Below are 20658 nucleotides of genomic sequence, written 5' to 3'. Positions count from 1 at the left end.
AGGGACATACTTACTTTACAGGGTTCAGGGACATACTTACTCTACAGTCCTGACTAGTGTGCCTCTTGTTCCCTGTTCTGACTCCCCACAGACATCTATCCAAGACAAAGCCTTTTCACTGGCACATTGACTGCATGCCACCAGGCCAGGAACCTCACATAAAGTCCATGCAACCCATCTGGAAGAGCCAAAAGCAGCATCTTCTGATGCTAAGAACTCTAGAAAGCAACTCTTGGACCATATTACCTCTCCTTTTGATCCATGATACTGAAAAAGCTGGAGAGAGCAGCTGCTGGGGTCCATGTCTGGTAGTTGACAGTGTTGCATGAGACAGTATATTGGCACCATTGTGACATCTTGCAGGTGAATAATTTTTCGACAGTGACCTCCTCGAAGAACTTATGTAAATACCTGCCATTATCACTTGGAACGGTGCCTTATTGAAAATAGCAGTGGCACTCAGCCTGGCAAAGCTCTGTGGCTAGAATCCAGGAACCAAGAAGTTGTCGAACTTTTAGTTACTGAATCATTAAAAGCCATCAGATTCTTCACTCATATGCACACACCCCCATTACAGACCATTAATCTGTTACTACTAAAATACATCATCTAAAAATTGATTCTACAGGGCCACCGAGCAGCAGAGGTCAATTTGAGGCATATAATGTAACTTAACACTCTGGGGATGCGTTCACATGTAGCTTCTGGGCTTCTCTACAGCTAATACTTAGCATTATCTCAGTGATACTTACGTCACCTTTGCAAGAGTGCCTGGTAACATTATTGACATATCACTACTTTTTAGATTAGGAAAGCAATTCTGAAAATGGAGTGTAGGTCAGCGCTTGAGCTTATGCTTTGCATACCAAAGGTTCTCAGGCCTTCTCTTTGGGAGACTGAGTGTTCGTCTTGGGAAACTTACCTTTTTCAACTCCGAAACTTGCAGGCAAAGCAGTTTGCAGAATTGTAGTCCAAAAAAGTAATGTTTCCCAGCTCCAAGGGACCATCCATACACCATCCATTACATCCTGGTTTCCAGCTTTTAAAAAGTTTTACTTGTCTGGACTTATTCTTTTAAGAGGCTGTCTTGTAGTGAAAATATAACACTGTTTTTCCTTTCTTTTCAAAACTATAATGATCATCAGTATATACATTTTCCATTTCTTTCTCTTCCAAACCGAGTCCACATTTAAATTTCCATTTATTTCTTATTCAGTTTGCATTGCAGCCTCAAATTAAACCCATAGTAACTATTTTCCCTAATTTCTGGGTTAAATATTCTAGAATCTATTTTTTCAAAATGACTTTTGAACTAAGAGCTCAGTTTGCAGAAATGAAGTCAGCCGAGAAAAGGGGCGAAAGTGGAAGGAGGTGCAAGAAACTGGGTCATTTTAAAGGCTGCTGGAAAAGAGGGATGTCAGAGGATTACTCAACATGGGAACAGGATGATTTCCTCCTCTTCTCCATATTATTTTACGGTTTTTAAAAATATAATCTTCTCTTGGATTCTGCCTGACCACAGTCAGCTGGATAACATTGTTAATGATACGAACTGTTGATGCCTTTATCTTTAAACCTGATTTATCTGGCTGGTGGCACATAATCGGTGAGGGAAATACCTCCAGATAACACCTCAGGAAAGATTAATTGTGTTCCTGTGCATCCCTATAATAATTGTTTACAGGCGCATTTCTGCATGAGCTGCTGCCCCAGTTCAAAAGAATAACTCTTCAGATTGACAGGTCCTCCGCTCTCAAATTTCCCCATTAATTGCTGTTGCAGTATCCCACCCCCATGGATATAAATGAAAAACAGAAATTATGAATTCCAGTGCTAAGCAAATATAACCTGCCTCGCTGATGGACTATCAGTCGTTCCTTAATGGTTAAGCATATGATGCATTTTATGGATTTTATTTTTAAATCCTAACAAACAAGACTGTGGGAATCTTTCACCCAAAGAGAGTCTATCTCCAGAGTGGATAATATATTTATTATTCTCTCTCAATAGTGCTGTCGGTAGTGCCTTAAAACTATGCCGATTGGTAAGGCTAGGGGAAGCCACCACACCTAAATGACCATTACGCATTAAAATCATCTAGACATGAAATTAAAAATATACTAATTTAAAACTGATAGTTTAAAATCAATTGGATAGACAGGTCTTTAATACAACATGTTTAGCTCTTGAATCTCCCCTGGCAGGTTATTCCAGAATCTAGGGGCAGCTGATGGAAATGTCTTCTGGATGATAGTTGCCAATCTAGTCCTGGCAGGTTGAAGTAAATGTCCCTCAGAAGACCTAAGTGTTTGGGACATGTTATATGGGGCATATTATATTATATGGGATTATATAATTATACATGATACTTGCATATCTGTCTTTATGAAGTGCCCATGGACAAATATACATGAGCTTCTTGGCATTTTGTTCCAGCTATATAAAAGCTTTCCAACTCTGGAATAGGGGACGTCCCTTATGATAAGGTACTCTTGAAAATCCTACTTGGGCTGTACTACGCTGCAGAAATAAACCAGTTTGACACCACTGTAACTTCCATGGCTCAGTCCTATGGGATCCTTGGATTTGTCGTTTCGTGAGACATTTAGCCTTCTCTGTCTGAGCGCTCTGCCACCACCACAAACTACAATTCCCAGAATTTGATAGCGTGGTGCCATGGTGGCTAAAGTGGTGTCAACCTGGATTATTTCTGCAGTGGAGATGCAGCCTTAATCCAAGTCATTGTTGAGTAAGCTAAATAGCACTGATCTAGGACCAAAATGCTGTTTTCTGTGCAAAACAAGCACATGCAAATTTTGTGCAGAATAAATCACAAACGGTGAAGATTCTCCCAGTCTGCAATTCTTCCCATCAAAATTTCTTGATCCCCGGAAAACATTTTTCAGCCGTTTTCTGGACTATTTCAAACTATTCTTTCCATTCTTAGGCCTGGTACAGATTCTCTGGGCACTAGATTACTTACACTGCCTTGTTGCTAGAACCATCTGTATCCTCCTCTTCTCTGCTTTCTGTTCTTTAACCAGTTACTTCTCCACGAGAGGTTCTCTTATCTCACTATTACAAAGTTTGCTCAGGAGTCGCTCGTGACAGAATTTGTCAGAAGCTTTTTGAAAGTCCAAGTACACAATGACAATCAAATCCTTCAGGTTTGCTAGAGGGGGAAGAGAAAAGATTTGCTGCCTGCATATATGTCCATGATGGGATTTAAACATTTTGAGAATTGCATGGGTAATTTCCTCCTCTGCAGGAGATAAGGAAAGGGATTAAGTGAAGTAGTTTAGGGTTATAATTGGCCTGGCTTAGGCACTTAAAATAATAGTTAAGCCATAACAGAAAACAGAACAGAGTTTCAAAAGCAGGGATTTACCTTTTTATTTCCAGCTGTGTGGTTCCTTTCGCTTTGGTGTATTATTGCAAGCAGTCAAAGTATTCAGGATAGTTTACCTGCATTTTAGGTATTTATATTTAAATGCGCATGCTGGGCTGTTCCCTTCTCGCCCAACTAGTGCGCCTGTCCATGTTCTGAGGTCATCGGCCAGGCCATTCATATACGGGAGTATTGGTTCCATAAGTGGTACATAAATGCAATGCAAAGTACATAGGACTGGGACAAGGTGGTTGATATCTCAAAGCAAAATCTAGTCATCTACTTTAAAAAAGTGGACCTATTTGTGCTAAATTCACATGACTGAGTCCCAAATTAGAACCAGAATCCTCTTGGTAACCTGTGCTCAGGTCACCTGCATACCCTTCAACTGTCCTGATTTGACAGGGATTAATCTGCTGCCATCCAACTTTTCAGCTGCCTTTAAAACATGTCAGTTTGTCTCTCCTCTTCCCACTTTATCCTTTTCTCTTTGGATTACTTCAATTGGTATAAATGATTTCAGCATGAAAAAAGTAATTTGCACTCAGTTAACTCAGAGGAGGCGATGGGGAGAAGAGGGAGTAACCTTGCCCTTCCCAGTCGGCTCGGGAAATGCAAACTGTTGCAATGTCTCCTAGCTGGTGATGTAAATTGCTGTCATAATTCTTCTTGTCTCTAAAGAAGGGTGGGGAATCTATTTATTATTCTCCCTGCATGTGAAGTGTGTGATAATTAAAATGTTTTGTCTCTCACACAGGGCAGAGCGCACCCATCCCAGTTAGGAGCAGGAATTTCCATTTGAATTTCGTTGTTCTGAATGGTTTTCTTGTTTTATTGCTTCAGTACTACATTGAGTAGCTGAACAATAGGGCTGTAATTGTGTCTCTCTCTTGCATGGCTCTAGCTTTGTTGTTGGTGTGTGCCTTCAAGTCACTGACTTATAGTGACCCTAGGTATGCTAGGGTGTTTTGTTTTGTTTTTTGGAGGGATAAGAATGGGCCTTCTTTGCATCTTCAAACATTGTTCCTATGATATTATCAGAGCTTGGAAATGACTAGTCAATTATTGTATTAGTTGCTAATTCAATTGCAACCTTTTCAGTAGCCACAAAATGGATGGAAAAAGGGAAACCAGTGAAAATAATTGGACATATGCCTGTTTATATTGCAAGCAGGATGCCAGCCATGTATCTTCTGCCCCCAATACATACTACCTTTCAGTAAAGAGAGTCAGTCCATAGCTGCAGTATATCCCTCCTTACATCTTCTTTAAACTACATTCCATTGTTATTTCATTTTCATTGTCTCAAAATAAGATCTAAAACAGGGTTCGGCTGCTATGGCAGGTATAGGGATGAATGTTCTGTCTCTGGGCTCCTATGGAGCGACACATACTGCCAAAAAATGCAATAAGAATTAAAATGAATCTGGAAGCATCTGGAAGCCCATTGTGTAAGTTAACGCATTCTGTTTATGGATGAGGAGTGAAAGGGGAGATCACTGACATTTTCCTGGTCTTGGACTTGAGCTCACATAATCTCAACCAGGGGTCAGGGCAAGGTATTGACTTGTGCTATGCACCTTGCCCCCTATGCTCCATCTAGAAATGTGACTGTTCAAACCCATGATAGATTTTTGTGGGTTTTTCGGGCTATGTGTCCATGTTCTAGAAGAGTTTATTCCTGATGTTTCGCCAGCACCTGGCGATTCAGAGAATTCAGAGAATTTGAAGATGCTGGTGAAACGTCAGGAATAAACTCTTCTGGAACATGGCCACATAGCCTGAAAAACCCACCAAAATCTATGGGTGTCGGCCATGAAAGCCTTCGACTTCACAAACCCCATAAGATGAAAAGGACTTGAAGGCACACAACAACAACAACAACAAACCAATAAGGAAGATTGATTACAAGGCTGTGGGCCACCACAGAGAAGCCTCTTGGGATAATTCCTGCAACAGTGTGTTTTCACTGGCGAAGAATCCCAGAGGAAAATCTTAGGACACCTTCAGGCACTTCAAGCGTTATTTTTGTCATTAGCCAGTACAGAGATTTAAAGATAGCCGCTGGTAGCTTACATTAGGTTCAGAAGCAAATTGAGAGTGTTGCACATTTAAAATGTGTATATATGTGTATTTATTACAGGCCACATAAGCCTCATAATCAGTCTAATTTTGTGATAGGCTTATTTGTTCTGCTGAGGATCAGAACAGCATATCAGTGTAAAGTTTATAATGCCACCTCCACCAAAAAATATTCAATATCAGAAGACTGATTAGCCAACTCCTTCATTGCACTGTGGCCCAATTTTATATAATGGCTAAAACAGGGGAGAGGAATCAAGAAGGACGATGACATGGAGTGGATTATTTTGTTTACAGAACCTCTTTGCACCCCAAGTATGGTTCCAATTTTCCCTTTGAAATTTAGATCAAACAATGCTGTCAACCTAAATTCATGTCTACTGAGTTCCATCTATTCGGGGATATGCAGCCAGCCTGGAGTTCATGTTCATGCATGTGTCTCACATACAGGCACACATGCGAGCACACATCGAAACCATGCTCCTAGGGAGTTTGGATTTCAATTCTGGCTTTTTTGGAACACGGTTTGAATGCCTTCTTGAGTGCAGAACTGGCTGGCTGCCTTGCAGTCCTCAGAGGCACACAACAAATGGGTGATGAAAGTTAACCAAAACTATTCATGAAGTGTGAATTAACATTAGACAAGTGGAACTCCGTGAACAAATCATGAGCAGGTGATGGATGGAGGTTTTTCTTTTCTTCCATTTTGGCAATCTAAAGCTGTATTTCTTGAGACGGGAGCCACCTGCCCTTCCTTCTTAGTCAGGATGGGGGAGAAATGTGTACAATTTGCATTTCAACACGGACATGCCTAATTTTGTACCTTTGAGCCAGTACTTGAACACAAGGGCAGTTAGCATTCAAAATTGAAAAGTCACAAAGGAATTTTGTGATGCAAGGATGGAGAAAGGAAGATGAAATGTGCATATTAGGAGAAAGTGTGCCCCAAAAATAAGTATACTGGTCAAAATAATGTCCAAAAAATGTATTCTCATTGAATAAATATGTGTGTTGGGGGAAATTCTGTATATTGGGAACATGTATCTGAGTAGAGTGGGCCCTTAGTATCCGCTTGGGTTTGGTTCCAGTTCCCCCTGTGGATACCAATATCTGTGGATGCTCATGGCATAGTAATATGGCGCCCCTTATATAAAATGGCAAAATCAAGGTTTGCTTTTTGAATATTTTTAGAATATTTTCAAGCTCTGGATCCTTGGATAAAAGGTCCATGGATACAGAGGGCTGACTGTATTCCTTGCCTAAGCAAACCCTATGAAATTCATGGGGTCACCATAAGTCAACAGGCAACTTGAAGGCAACATATCAAAACACATATGTTTGGGGGTGAAGTGCGCTGGAGCTATTTTTAAAATTTTTAAAAATTGAAATTGAAATTTAATAATAATAAAATATTTCTACTGTTCTGCATATATGTAACAATAGGACAAGAATGTATTTACTCCCAACCAAAAGAGGTCCTATGCTCTTAGTTCCAGAAGCTGAAGGGCTCTTGGAGGTGGACCCCCATGAACTCACATCTTCTTCACAACAAAAGCTAACCTGCTCTTGGGAACAACAAACAAGTCGCTTGTGCTAGCCCAGTTTATTAATAGCACCTCATCGAAATTAGCAACATTTAAATAGCTAACGGTGACAAAAAGTTTTGTCAGCTCTGTCGGTATGAAGAAGAAAACAGGCAGTTGTTATTGTGACAGTTACATGAAAGGCTGCAATCAGTATCAATGTCAAAGGGATACAATGATGGTTCCTAGTGTTGCAACATGTCTGGTAATAAGGAGGTTTCTGTGTCAGGTGTAAAAGGAAAGATACCAGAGTTTGGGGGAAGGGAAAGAGAAGGAGAAAGAAGGATGTCAAAATGTGAAGAAGTATGAGAAAGGTACAAAAAAAGGGGGGGGACGTATTCCTAAATCTCGAGGATGGAAAAGTGATGTTTTTGGACTTTGGTTCTCCAAATCCTCTGGCCAACATGGCCACTAAGAAAGCACGATTACTTTCCAGTCTTAAGAGTCACCAGGCTCCCAAAGAGATCACACTGGGAGTCATTACATGCCTTCCTATTGTCTCAGTTTGATAGGGATAATCCTGATCAATCCTTTGCCATTCCACTTTTCCATCTGCTTTTAAAATGTCCGAGTTTCTGTCTCTTCTTCCTATTTTACTGCTTTGTCCTTAGCTTAAGAGTATCCTTTTACAGCAGAGAAGGAGCAGGGTCAATAGAGAAGCAGGGAGGACACTTTGGGTCACTCAAACTTTCAAAGCCTTTTGCTGTTGCCCACTCTGAAGCATTCTTGACTGTTCAATACTAAGCATTGTTGCATGTCCAACACTAGTGTGTAACAGCCTCGACAGACTAGCAGTAAAGGCCGACAGTGGGGGCATGGCATCCACACAACACATCAGCATGACACATGTCCTGACTCTGCCCCCATACCGGTATGATGCCATACACCCCACCACATGGTAGGCGGTGTCACGGTGCTCCTCTGGTGCTGCATCCAGATGACATAGTGCCAAAAGTGACCCAAAAAGCTGTGGCACCAGTGGCTATGGTGCCCTTTCTGCAGCACAAAAGGGAGCCGCTTTTTGTGGCTCTTTTTTGTGCCATGGAAAGGCCAGATTGGGGCCACATCATATAGTTGCCATGGCCCCAATCTGGTGCTGAAAGGGACTGCTGCAGGCTGCCCCTTAGGGCACACTGTACACTGTCCAAATGTAAAACAGCATTGAAGGTTAGTCTCTTCCAGCAGGCTTATCCAGATGATTTTTTTTTTAAATTGTGAATTTAGATGCTGAATTTTAACTGTGGACTGTTTTAAAATGTGTATGTCTTCTTTGTCCTTTTAAACAGTTGTATGTTTTAATTAATGTGTTTTAACTGATGGTGTTCATTGTTGATTTGTTGTTGTTCCCCACCTCGATCCATGGGGAAAGATGGGTAATAATAATAATAATAATAATAATAACATATTTAAAAGGTATACATTGGAATGGAGCTGTGGTTGATACTTAATGTATTCTGCTTAATGACAATGACATAACATCATCAGGGCCCATTTCTGTGTCATGACAAGAGGCCATCCCTAGGTCCGAAATGCTGGCACTGAAATCTCCAGACCCGGCATAGTCCTGACCTGACAACCCTAACTGAGCAAATTTGCAGATATTGGAAAGTTTGCACTCACACAACAATGAACTGAACAAATTCTTCCCCCATCCCTATATATATATATATATATATATATGCGCAATTCTGGAACAGGTGTTTTTGACAGCATTTAGCTGGCATGGTCATCTCAAGGATTACAAATGTTAGAACTTCCAGTCGCCTCCATGAAGGATGTGACATTTTAATTGGTCCTTCAAATTGTTTCTTAACTGGAGCTGCAGATCTTTATCTGGAACCTCATTATATACATGGTTTGTTTTCATGAAAGTGCCGTGGTGGCAGGAAATAAAAAGGTTATCGAGTCCGAAGCCTTGTCAAGAGGAGGGAGAACCATTCATCCACCGCCCCAGCAGATCAACCTAAACAATCTAATTGAACTACACGACACTCAGAGAAAGCCAAATGGTGTGACACTACATCACACACTACTAGGAGTTGCATTGAGGGACACTAGCAAAGGGAAGGCAGTTATAGAGGAAGATGGAAATTTGCATTGGCCACTGTCAGTCTGATCTGTGATTGTGATTATTATTTTATTCGTCTCCAGCCTACTTTTCAGAAGTTAAAACAAATACAGATGAAAGTTCGTCTCAAACAAAAGTTTAAATACAATTAAATATTATTGGGCATATGATTGTTGGCAATACTGATTTTGGCATTGTTACGCTTCACTAAAAGTGTTGCATGTCCTGCAGGGATGCATCAATGGCATCAAAAAGTTACAAATCGTAGCCTCTGATGCAAGATCTCGGGCACATACTGCATTTTTTGCACATTTTTCAATGCGCATATCATGATTTTGTTCCTTTTCTTTTATGGGAAGCATTAGAAACTTGAAGTGCACGGATTTCTGACTTCAGATTGTACCTATAGATACCAAAAACTGTGGATGCTCAAGTCCCATTAAATACAATGGCATAGTCAAATGGTGTCCCTTATATAAAATGGTAAAAGCTAGGCTAGCTTATTAGAATTTGTATATTTTCAACCCATGGATGCTTGAATCCATGGATAAAAAAAGTCTATAGATATGGAGGGCTCACTGTATTTTTGTTGAAATGAATACATAAGTTTATATTTTGAGCAGGAGACAGAGAATACAAATTTCTCTGGATTTTCTTTTTGCCTTCACCAGTTCTTTCTTTCTTTCTTTCTTTCTTTCTTTCTTTCTTTCTTTCTTTTTTAAATAAATGTTATTTTAGCCTATTTGAAATACTTTTTACTGTTTTAAATTGCTTTACATTGGTCAGGTTAATTTTATTGTATGACACCCAAATAAAGGGGGATGGGGTACAAATAGTTTAGTAAATAAAAGGAAAGGAAAATGGGAATTATCAATAGTCCTATTATGATGTGTCCATTCTGTCTTCCATGTCATTCTTCCCTCACCCTTCATCCTCTCTTGTACACAGAGATCTAGAGTATCATGCAAAAAATGAGTATCATGGAGAAAATGAATCTGGAAACCTTTCTTCTGGCATTTAATGTGCATTTATATAGTGCATGAAAACTTAGCCATGTTACCCAACTACCCAAAAGGCTGTGGTTCCCAATGTAAATGTATCCTTCCAATATATCCTTCCATCATATATTCCCAGTGAAGTCCCTCTCTCGCATCTCTGATCTGGAGATTTTCTCTTCACTGATGCACACAAGCATTCTTTACTTAATGTTTGCAAAGCATTATTAGTCCTGTGTGTGCAAAGTGCAATAGGCACGCAAATTATAGTAATTGACTGTGCTTATAGACTAGGTTCTTTCTGTTTATGTCACATAATAGTAGGCAGCATCCACCTCTCCCTCCCCTTGATCCACCCTCTCTGAGCTTGGCAAATGTTCCATTAGTCAGCAAACATAAGTAAGTGCACCTGTACACTACACAACAACAGTGCATTTGTGTGTGCTCATCATGCTTAAGGTAGTTACGTTTTAGTAATATAGGTACAGTCTATTAAAAATGCAGATCATTTACTATTGTGCAGATTCCATTGGAAGGAGTTCAGAAGAAAACTGGGAAGTAGTCCATGATGAGCCAGAAACTTACTGGCTATGGGGGAAAGGCAGAAGTTGGGATGGAGAAATAAATCAGATCCATAAGTACGTACCGTATCATGGAACAACCAGGAGAGACCCTTCAACCCTGCTTGGCTCAATGAATTGCCATTGCTCAGCACCAAATGGAAAAGCAGGAGACAGAACTGAGGACCAAGATAAAAGTCATGACCAATGAACACACAAGGGCAAACTTTCAACCCAACCTAATAACCAAAGATTGAGGGAAGCATCAGATCACAGGAAGATATTGTTGCAAGTATCAGCTACCATCATTCTGCATGGGCTGAGACAGTCTAGGACTGAAGGTTATTCCACCAAGATGTTGTCACTTGCACATCCATGGCCCACAGGTTCCAAAATGTCTCACCCATTGCTCTGTGAGTGAAGGCTGATCAAAACTGCAGTCCAGCAGCAGTCCACAAGTTGTTCATCCATGACCTTAACTGTTGGTCTTCAGATGCAGGATCAGAGCCCATTACTAGGTTGGACCCCATTACTTTGGTTCCCACGTGGCCTATGGTGGATTGCAACAGTGGCACTAGTACCATAGCATTAGAGCATCCAAATTTAACATGCAAAAGGTGGCCACAGTTATAGAGTGAGTCCCCAGATGAGCTGACGGTAGGTCTAGATCTCAAAAGGCTGAAGGATGCTGACCTAAATTGTGTTTTATGCCAAGGCAGGAGAACCTTTTTCAGCCAAAAGGCCAAATTCTAATCTGAGAAAGGTCTCAAAGGAAGCATTCTGGCAGTGGGAGGATCCCAAAACCAAGTAGGTGTGTCCAAAGTCAAAGCAGGTGGGGCACAATGTGGTTGTCACTCATTTTGAGTAGATACTAGTGTCTGCTGGATATGGCCTTCACATCCTTGTCCAGATGCACCATACTCTAGTTCTGCCCTGCCCTCTAGTGGATTCCTAAAAAGGAAGCCAAAAGTATAAGTTGGCACTGAGAAACAACAACAACAACAACAACAACAACAACAACAACACATTCCTACCTATGTCCATTCAGAAGCAAACCCCAATGAACCTTCAGATGCAACTGCAAAACCCAAGCTGAAAGCAAATGTTGCACAGCATAGTCTTTCACAAATTGGCAGAGAAGGAAGCATTTAAAAAAAAAAAGTGAATGCAAAAATGAGAAGCATGTCAACTCAGATATCACTGACAAAATCCACGGCCCCAGCCACTCACTGCCCCTGCACCTATAACTGTTGTAATATATAAGTACCATTAAAATATATGTGTTCATATCTTAAAGCTAAGGTGACCAAACTTGAATCATGACCAAGTGTGCTGGGGAATTTTTTAACTGTCATAAAGTAGTAGTGAGTATTTTATAATGCAGCCATAGAGAATGCCCAGCATAACTCAAGGTCAGAAAGAAGCTATAATGTAATATGTCCTCTTGCTACAGGTTCTAGCTTCCACACTGAATATCTCCAATGTTCTCCAGACATAAAACAAAGCCTCTTGAGGTCAGAAAAAAATTAAGTATCTATTGAATAAGACAGAACTTGAGAGAAAAGGGCAGATTGTACTCTGGCTTGCTCCAAGGTTCTCTGGAGTTCTCTAGAAATGATGAAGATGACCTTTTGGGAAAGAGGAACAAATGAGGGATGGGAGTCTAAAATTGAATCAATGAGGTGGGAAAATCTCTGAAGTTTAGAAGAGATCAGAACCCAAACAACAGAAATAAACATACACATAAATGGGCAGGAGGCTGTAACATAGAATTGGGTGCTTTCATGCTCAGTTTTGTCATGGACAGGGAAGAAAAGATATGAGGAAGTGCCTGAGCCCCCCATTTTCCACAGTTGATGCACAAGCATAATCATCATCATCATCATCATCATCCTGCCTTTTCCCCAGTTTGAGATTCAAGGCAGCTTAAACAGATTATAATGAAATAATTAAAAAGTGTTAAAAAGTGATTAATCTATCAACAAAATTGAAAGCAGCTAAAAACATAAACCAGAAAAGCACGACAGTGCAACAAAAATTTCTAGTCATGGTTGAATTTAGCCTTCTCTATCCTAAATGTTCTAGATTGCAGCTCCCATGCTGCTTGGAGATAGGCCATGAGATCTGTAGTTCATGAAATCTGGAAGGCACTAGGTTGGAGAGCATTGATTCACATGATGCTCAGTATGAAGCCTATGGCTGTATCAATTCTACTCTGCAGAAATTATCAGGTTTGACGCTACTTTAACTGCTTTGCTCTGGTGCCACAATTCCCAGAATTCCATCACACTAAGCCAGGGCAGTTAAAGTGGTGTCAAAGTGGATTGTTTCTATAGTGTGGATGTAGCCCAAGTGATAGTCAGCTCTCAAAGCCACAGAAGACTGGTTAGTCAAAAGATACCAACATCCAACCAAGAAATGTCATTATACTGATGCCTTATAAATCAGATCTCCCATCCACCAGAGCTTCATACCTGCAACATATTTCTTAGGTTGCATCTTCATTGTAGAATTAATGCAGTTTCACACCGCTTTAACTGCCATGTCTCAGTGCTATGGAAACTTGGGATTTTGGGAGTTATTTTGCTTTCTCTTCAAAGAGCTTTGGTGCTGCAACAAACTACAAATCCCAGGTTTCCATAGGATGGAGCCATGACAGTTAAAGCAGTGTGAATGATAGAATCATAAGAGTTGGAAGAGACCACAAAGGCCATTCAGTTCAACCTCTTGCCATGCAGGAAATCACAATCAAAGCATCCCCGACAGATGGCCATCCAGCCTCTGTTGGAAAACCTCTAAGGAAGGAGACTCCACCACACTCTGAGGAAGTTTGTTCCACTGTCGAACAGCCCTTACTCTCAGGAGGTTCCTCCTAATGTTGAGGTGGAATCTCTTTTCTTGCAGTTTGGATCCATTGTTCTGCGTTCTAGTCTCTGGAGCAGCAGAAAACAAGCTTGCTCCCTCCTCAATATGACATCCCTTCAGATATTTCAACAGGGCTCTCATATCACCTCTTAACCTTCTCTTCTCCAGGCTAAACATCCCCAGCTTCCTAAGGCGTTCCTCATAGGGCTTCATGGTTTCCAGACCCTTCACCATTTTAGTCGCCCTCCTTTGAACACGCTCCAGCTTCTCAACATCCTTTTTGAATTGTGGTGCCCAGAACTGGACACAGTATTCCAAGTGAGGCCTGACCAAAGCAGAATAGAGTGGCACTATTACTTCCCTTGATCTAGACACTATACTTCTATTGACGCAGCCTAAAATTGCATTGGCCTTGTGACAGCCATCCTAGGGACCAGATACCTTAAAAAACAAACTATTTTTTTTTGGGGGGGGGGGGGGGGCTCAGACCACTTCCCAAACATACTTCTTTTCCCAGCCTTTTCCTCAAACTGAGGGACCTGATGGAGAGCACAGCCAACTCCAGCACATCACTAAACAGAGCCTTTACCATCTGCTTCAGCCCCTAATTACAAATGCAAAACAACATAATTCACAATTGCATCATAAAAAAGTAAAATATAAGTGATTTAAATGCATGTGCTTTGCTTAGGCAAGGCAGCACTCATCTGCTGTGTTTTTTTCTCCCTGTGTTAAGAGAGACCCTCCAGGGTGAAATGCTGTTTTCATGGACAGAAAAGGGGAGCCATTTCGATGATTTAACAAGCAAAGGACCTAAAAATGTGCATTCGCGTGTACTAAAATATAGATTACGTAGACATGTGTGCCACATGCATCTTCCCCCTCACACACCACTCTTCCTTCTTCAATCTAAGTACAAGCAGTATAGAATAAAGGTATTCCAAGAGTTGACATACTCACCAGAAATATGCATATATAGCAAGCCCTAAGCATGTGTTTACTTCAAAGGTAGCTGCAACCATTAGAATGAACCTTACCTGTGAGTAAAGTTGATAAAATCTGTTTTATCCTATTGGATTACAAGACTTGCACTCCTCTTGTTTGGAAGGTTTTGTGTATTTCTGTTTGCATTCTCTCCCCCCCCCCCCCCAACATATATATTTTCTTATATATACATTTGTGTGTGTCATTTCCCCCCAGTAACACCAAAATGTATGTATGTGCTAAAAATAGCTGACTGCAAGCCTACATGGTTGCATCCATACTGCAGAAATAATTCATTTTGACACCGCTTTAAGGGCCATGGCTCAATGATTTGCAACTCTGGGAACTGTAGTTAGCTGTGAATTCACTTTAACTGTCATGGTTGCATTCTTTGGAAACCTGGGAGTTGGGGAGTACTCTAAAAATTCTATTTAAAAAACCGCCCTAAACTGCAAATCCCAGGATCCCATAGGATGCAGCCATAGCATTTGAAGTAGAATCATCGTGCTGTAAGTGGATAAGAAAGAGTCCCTTATTGTGGGTGCCTTTCACACTTGGAAAATGAAGTCTATAACCCTTTCCCAGAGCATATTTATACCACTTTGATAGCACTTTAACTGCTGTGGCTGTCAGCCTGTGGCATCCTCAGTTTGTAACTTGGTGAGACACTAGAACTTTCTGGTGGAGTATTCTACATACTGCTTCCTAAATTGCAAATTGCAAGATTTCATAGGATAGAACCATGACTGGTAAAGCAAAATCCTAATGCAGTAATTGTGCATAGTTGTATGGTGTGGCGTGATTTGTAGGTTCAGACCCCATTGTTACAATACACCTGTACATTTTCCATGTGTGTGCATGTGTGTGTGCTTTAATCCTTAGTGTCACATTTAGAAACCAGTAGGAGGAAAATCCTCAGAATGAGGCATTTGACAGCGCTAATGCCGAACACAAGACTCATCAAGAAAGATTTATGTGGAGTCACATTTTTAAAAAATGAACATGTATTGTGTACTTTTTGGCATGAAATTATCATAACAGTGACAACTTTGCAAGACTTGTCAAAAAAAAGTTCTGGAATGATTTGCTTCATCTTAGAAATGATGGGTGAACAGTCTTTAGAAAGGGTTGGAAAACAGCTCTCCTTGATTGTTCGGGAAGAACCTGAAGGTTCATTTCACTTTTCAGATTATTACCAGCCACTTCATGCAATAGCTAACACAAAGGAAATTTTGTATTATTTGAATTTTATACTGTACAAATATTCTTTTGGAACAACACATTTTGTGCATGAGAAAAAAATCACGACATCTTCAGAAAATACATCTAGTATTTCTGGTTTTTCAAAAAATGTACACTCATGTGTACTTTTTGTTGTTTCCCAATGAGTAGATCTGGTTTCTGCAATGAAGTTGGGGAGCTGTGTTCCATTGATGGCTACCACTCATAGCAGCAACTAGTCATTTGAAGCCATCTAAGTAGGTGGCCCGAGCCACTGCAATGTAGTAGTTTCAGCATTGGATTACAACTCTGGAGACCAGGGTTTGAATCCTCGCTCGGCCTTAGAAACCCATTGGGTGACCTTGGCCAAGCCTATGGAATCAGCTGGTTTGTAGTTTGGTGAGGTACTTAGACTTTTCTATAACCTAATGCTATTTTTCATGGGAGTATGAATTCTAAGTGACTCTTCAACTACAGATCCCAGGATTCCGTCGGAGAGAATCAAGGCTGTTAAAGTGGTCTCAAACTGCTATCGCTGTCATTGTGATCTTAGGAAAGTCACTCTTAACGCAGCTTTGCAACCCCCTTCTCAACCATCTTTGATCTAAGGCATGGGATCTCTTTGACTATTTCTCATTCTCTAGGATGAATTCTTGTAGCTCTTCCATGGTTATTATTTTTGCTTTCATAATGTTTAGCATGAAGCCTGCCTTGGTGCTTTCCTCCTTGGCCTTCTTCAATAATTATTCCTAGTCCTTGTTGGTTTATGCTAGTAGTGCTGTGTAGTCTGCATATCTTAGATGGTTAATTTTCCTTCCTCCGATCTGCACTCCTCCGGCCTCTGACTCTAAGCCTGCAGTGCGAACAATATTTTCTGCATACAGGTTCGCCTTAGGATTGCCGTAAACTGGAAAATACTTGATGTACACAACAACATCAACAACCCACAAAGCAGACTGGAGGAAATAATGCACCTCGACGGCTATTTTTATTACACAAACTTGCCCAATTTGGCCACCAATGTGCATCTGAACCCCCATTGAACTGACATTGTACATCTTTTTGATGCAGACGGGGATGCTCTCCCCGTCTGCCTTGCTTGGAAGTGTTCTGGTTCACAGGCCCAGAAATTAGTTTACAGGAGTCTTTTGGATTCTGTTCTGAAAGAAGGTTGGCTCGTTCTCACAGACAAATGCATTCCAATTCCAGGAAGAATGTGTATGTGTGTGATACTTTAGAAAAACGAAAATGATCTCTAAATGAGTGCTTATCGGAAAAGGCCTGGCAGCTGGCAGAGTCAAACTCACTAATAGCCTTTTCAAAGCTGTAATTTTTTCCCCCTCTCTCTTTCTCTCTCTCCTTCGTACAAAGTCATTTTCTAATGAGAAGGCATTTCACCTTCTGATTTTCAACACTGGTAACCTCATTGTTCTTGATTCATTGTTCTGTCTGTATGGGGAAACTAAATCTGTTTGTAAATATGGAAGGCTGCTGGGTAGAACTGTGTTGGAGAATGGCTCCGTCATTTGCTCTGGCTCAGATGGGCTGAATTAACGTTAGGGATTAAACAAATTTATCGGTAGTGAAAAATTTGGCTGTGCCCCTGCATCCCACTCATAAAAGTGACTTCATAACCACAAAAACATTCAACAGCTTTAAGAGGTGCTGAATTAATTCTGTTATCAGCTAAAGCTGGACTTTTTTCTTTCTGATAGGCATTTCAGTCCAAAGCTTACTGGCGTTGAAGATTCTTGGATGTATTTGCTTGTTTGTTTATGTGCCATGATCAATTTTCAGGTGGCTTCCATCAATAACAAAGCAATCTCACAGTCGCATTTCTGGGGTTCACCATGGCTATGGGCAAAGGAAACCTCAATCCAAACCATCACCAGATCAGGAGAGAGGAGGAAAACTCAAAAATGTTTGGTTGAAGATGAAACAGAGACTTATCACATGGAGGCTTACCATCAGCAAAAGGTTCCTTAAGCGCAATGGTGAGATAGCCAGTCGCACTTCGTATTCGTCATTGAGGCATCCCACTTCTCTCTCATTGTCAAAGCATTATTCAATGTTTTGAACCTTTTTGGAAATTCCCAATATTTGAGAAATGCTGCTCTGCAAACGCTTTCTCAATGGGAGAGAAGTGGGATGCCTTAATGATGATTAAGAAATGCAACCGGCTAGCCCACCTTTGCGCTTCAGGAACCCTTCAGGAACGTTTTGCTGGCATTTTAGGAATGTGTTAAGTGCCTCTGTGTGAAAGAGCCCATAGTCATAATCCAGTTCCTTCCAAATGGAGTCAGTGGGATGGGAATTACCTGCCCTAGGTCCTCTCCTGGATTACATTTCCTCTATGTTTGTAGGTTGTCCGCAGAATAAAGGAGGTTATGATTTGGCATGGAGACTCTCCTCCGTCACGGTGCCCATTTTATTGTTGTTAGTAACAAGCAATTGTGAGCCATTTGCTTGAGTATAGTCTACACATAAATGTATTATGCGAATTGTTGTCGATTTTCATACATTCCACACTTAATTGTCTTCACATTTGGTTGAACTTCCATTCATCTCAAAGTGGATGCAAAGAGAAATGAATGGAAACCCTCAATTCAGATTCATTTGTTCCATCTCTCCAAGAGTAACAAGTCAATTCTACTAGTTGTTACATTAAGACTACTGGTTGTGATGTTATTTTGTGAAGGGATTGTTGTTAGGCTTTGTTAACCCCCAAATAATGCAGTTCAGATAACGGTAGCCTAAGATGAATCTATCACAGGGTTTTCTTGGCAGGATTTGTTGGGGGGGAGGTTGCCTTTGCCTTCCTCTGAGGCTGAGAGAGTGTGACTTGTTCAAGGTTTTCATGGCAAAGTGGGAATTTGAATCCTGTTCTCCAGAGTCATAGTCTAATGAAGTCCTAGTCTAGCAAACAAGTCTAAATACCTCACCAAACTACAAAGCAAAGGATTCCATAGGACTGAGACATTGATGTTAAAGTGGTACGGAACTGCCATAATTGTGCAATATACACTGCTAGTGAGTTTAGAAAGGATATTATGCTCTGTGGATATTGGCTTTTTAGCTTCTATGCTGCATAAGCAAACTCTAACGTTACAATACAAACCATTTGAATTATATGGTTTTCCCCCACTGGCATAATTTCTGCACAAAACTATAATTTGTCACATTTGGGTTTTAAAGACAAATACTTTCCAGCTCATACACTTCAATGTGCATTAAGTACCTCCTTTCATTGAAGTTAAGAAATTGCAGCATGACCTCTGACAAAGTGATTAAAAGGTATCTGTGTGTTTTTAAAATGTCATGCATGCCGTATGCGCCCTTAAATGCCATTTTCCACAGGAAGCAAAAGGAAGTCCAAGTGAACTTTTTTTTAAAGTCAAAGATATTCTCCACTTTGCAAAGATAGATATATATATATATATATTGTATCATTTCAACTTACTAATGTCATACGTGTTTCCCCCGAACAGATTTAATTTTTAATTCTCCTGAATCAGTGTTAACCAGGAAAAAGGTAATTGTTGTCAAGAGTATTCAAACTGTCAGAATATCATTCAATCTAAAGGCTGTTAGAATCTCTGCAAAAGTAATTACTGAAACCCTATTCAACTGTAATAATAACCTGCCACTGATGACAGCAATTACGGGGAAAGTGTAATAGAAATCAAAGAAGCATTTTTCTCTGACAAGTACATTTCTAACTAAGGTTTACATTGGCTGAATACTGTTGACAATGACGATGTGCTGTATCATTCTTAATCACGCTTGGCATGATGCTAGCGTCTGAACTGTTCACATTTAGCGCAGAGATTAATTATGTGTTTCACTTGACATTGTCCACACTCAGAGCGCACAGGGAATGGATGCTACCAAAGTACGCTGCATCGCTTGCCTTGGTTCAGGTTTAAATACAGATGACAAGTAACTTCTGGACTTAAAAGAGACTCCTTGGATTCAGGTTTTAGTTATATTTTTTATTTATTTGGTACATTGCCCTCTGAAACCCCTCCACGATGTGGAAATGTTTGAAAGGTGGAGTTTACAAAGTAATTGGTTACAGTTATACTTTGAATGCTGAAGTTTGAACATTGGACTATGACTCTGGAGGGATCGATTCCCAGCTTAGCCATGAAACACGCTGGGTGGCCTTAGGCAAGTCACATTCTCTCAGCCTCGGGGGAAAGCAATGGCAAACCTCCTCTAGACCAATCGTGCCAAGAAACCCCACGACAAGGTTGCCATAAGTCAGAAATGATTTGAAAGCAGCACAGCAGACAGAGACATAGTCTGAAGGCTATCATAAAGTAATTTGTTATCATTGCAGTTGCAATTTGTTCAAGTAGCTCCCATTTTCCAAAATCAACTTGTCCCTCCATATTCGCTAGGGTTAGGGGCACAAGACCCCCATGAATATGGAAAAACCGCAAATAACAAAAACACCATGTTTTGACCTGAGAGGACACCTCTCTAGGAATCTCTAGGTCCTCCAGTGCAACTCTGTGGTCAATGTCTGACAGACACTGACCATAGAACTGTGCTGGAGGAGCTACAAATGCCTAGTAGAGTATTATCTCTAGGAATCTCTAGGTCTTTCAGTGCAACTTTTAGTTAAAGTTGACCATAGAGTTGCACTGGAGGACCTAGAGATTCCTAGAGAGAACTTATTAATCAAATCCATGAATAATCAAAGACTCCAATATCAAAGACGCAAATATGGAGGGATTGGGTGTAGTTGCATTTTAAGTTATTTTAAAATCTGAAGGCTATTTTGTACAAAACACACATTTCGGGATCGCCGAAACAGAGTGAAACAGAGCAAGGTGCAGCAGTACAAGCCAGCACTTGAACTATATGATACTTCTCTTCCATCATGTATTGAACCTACACCTCTTTA

Source organism: Sceloporus occidentalis, unplaced genomic scaffold (assembly GCF_023333645.1).
Source record: "Sceloporus occidentalis isolate IW3139 unplaced genomic scaffold, rSceOcc1.0.p SCAF_8, whole genome shotgun sequence".
NCBI classification, from domain to species: domain Eukaryota; kingdom Metazoa; phylum Chordata; class Lepidosauria; order Squamata; family Phrynosomatidae; genus Sceloporus; species Sceloporus occidentalis.
This window is presented reverse-complemented; position numbering follows the sequence as displayed.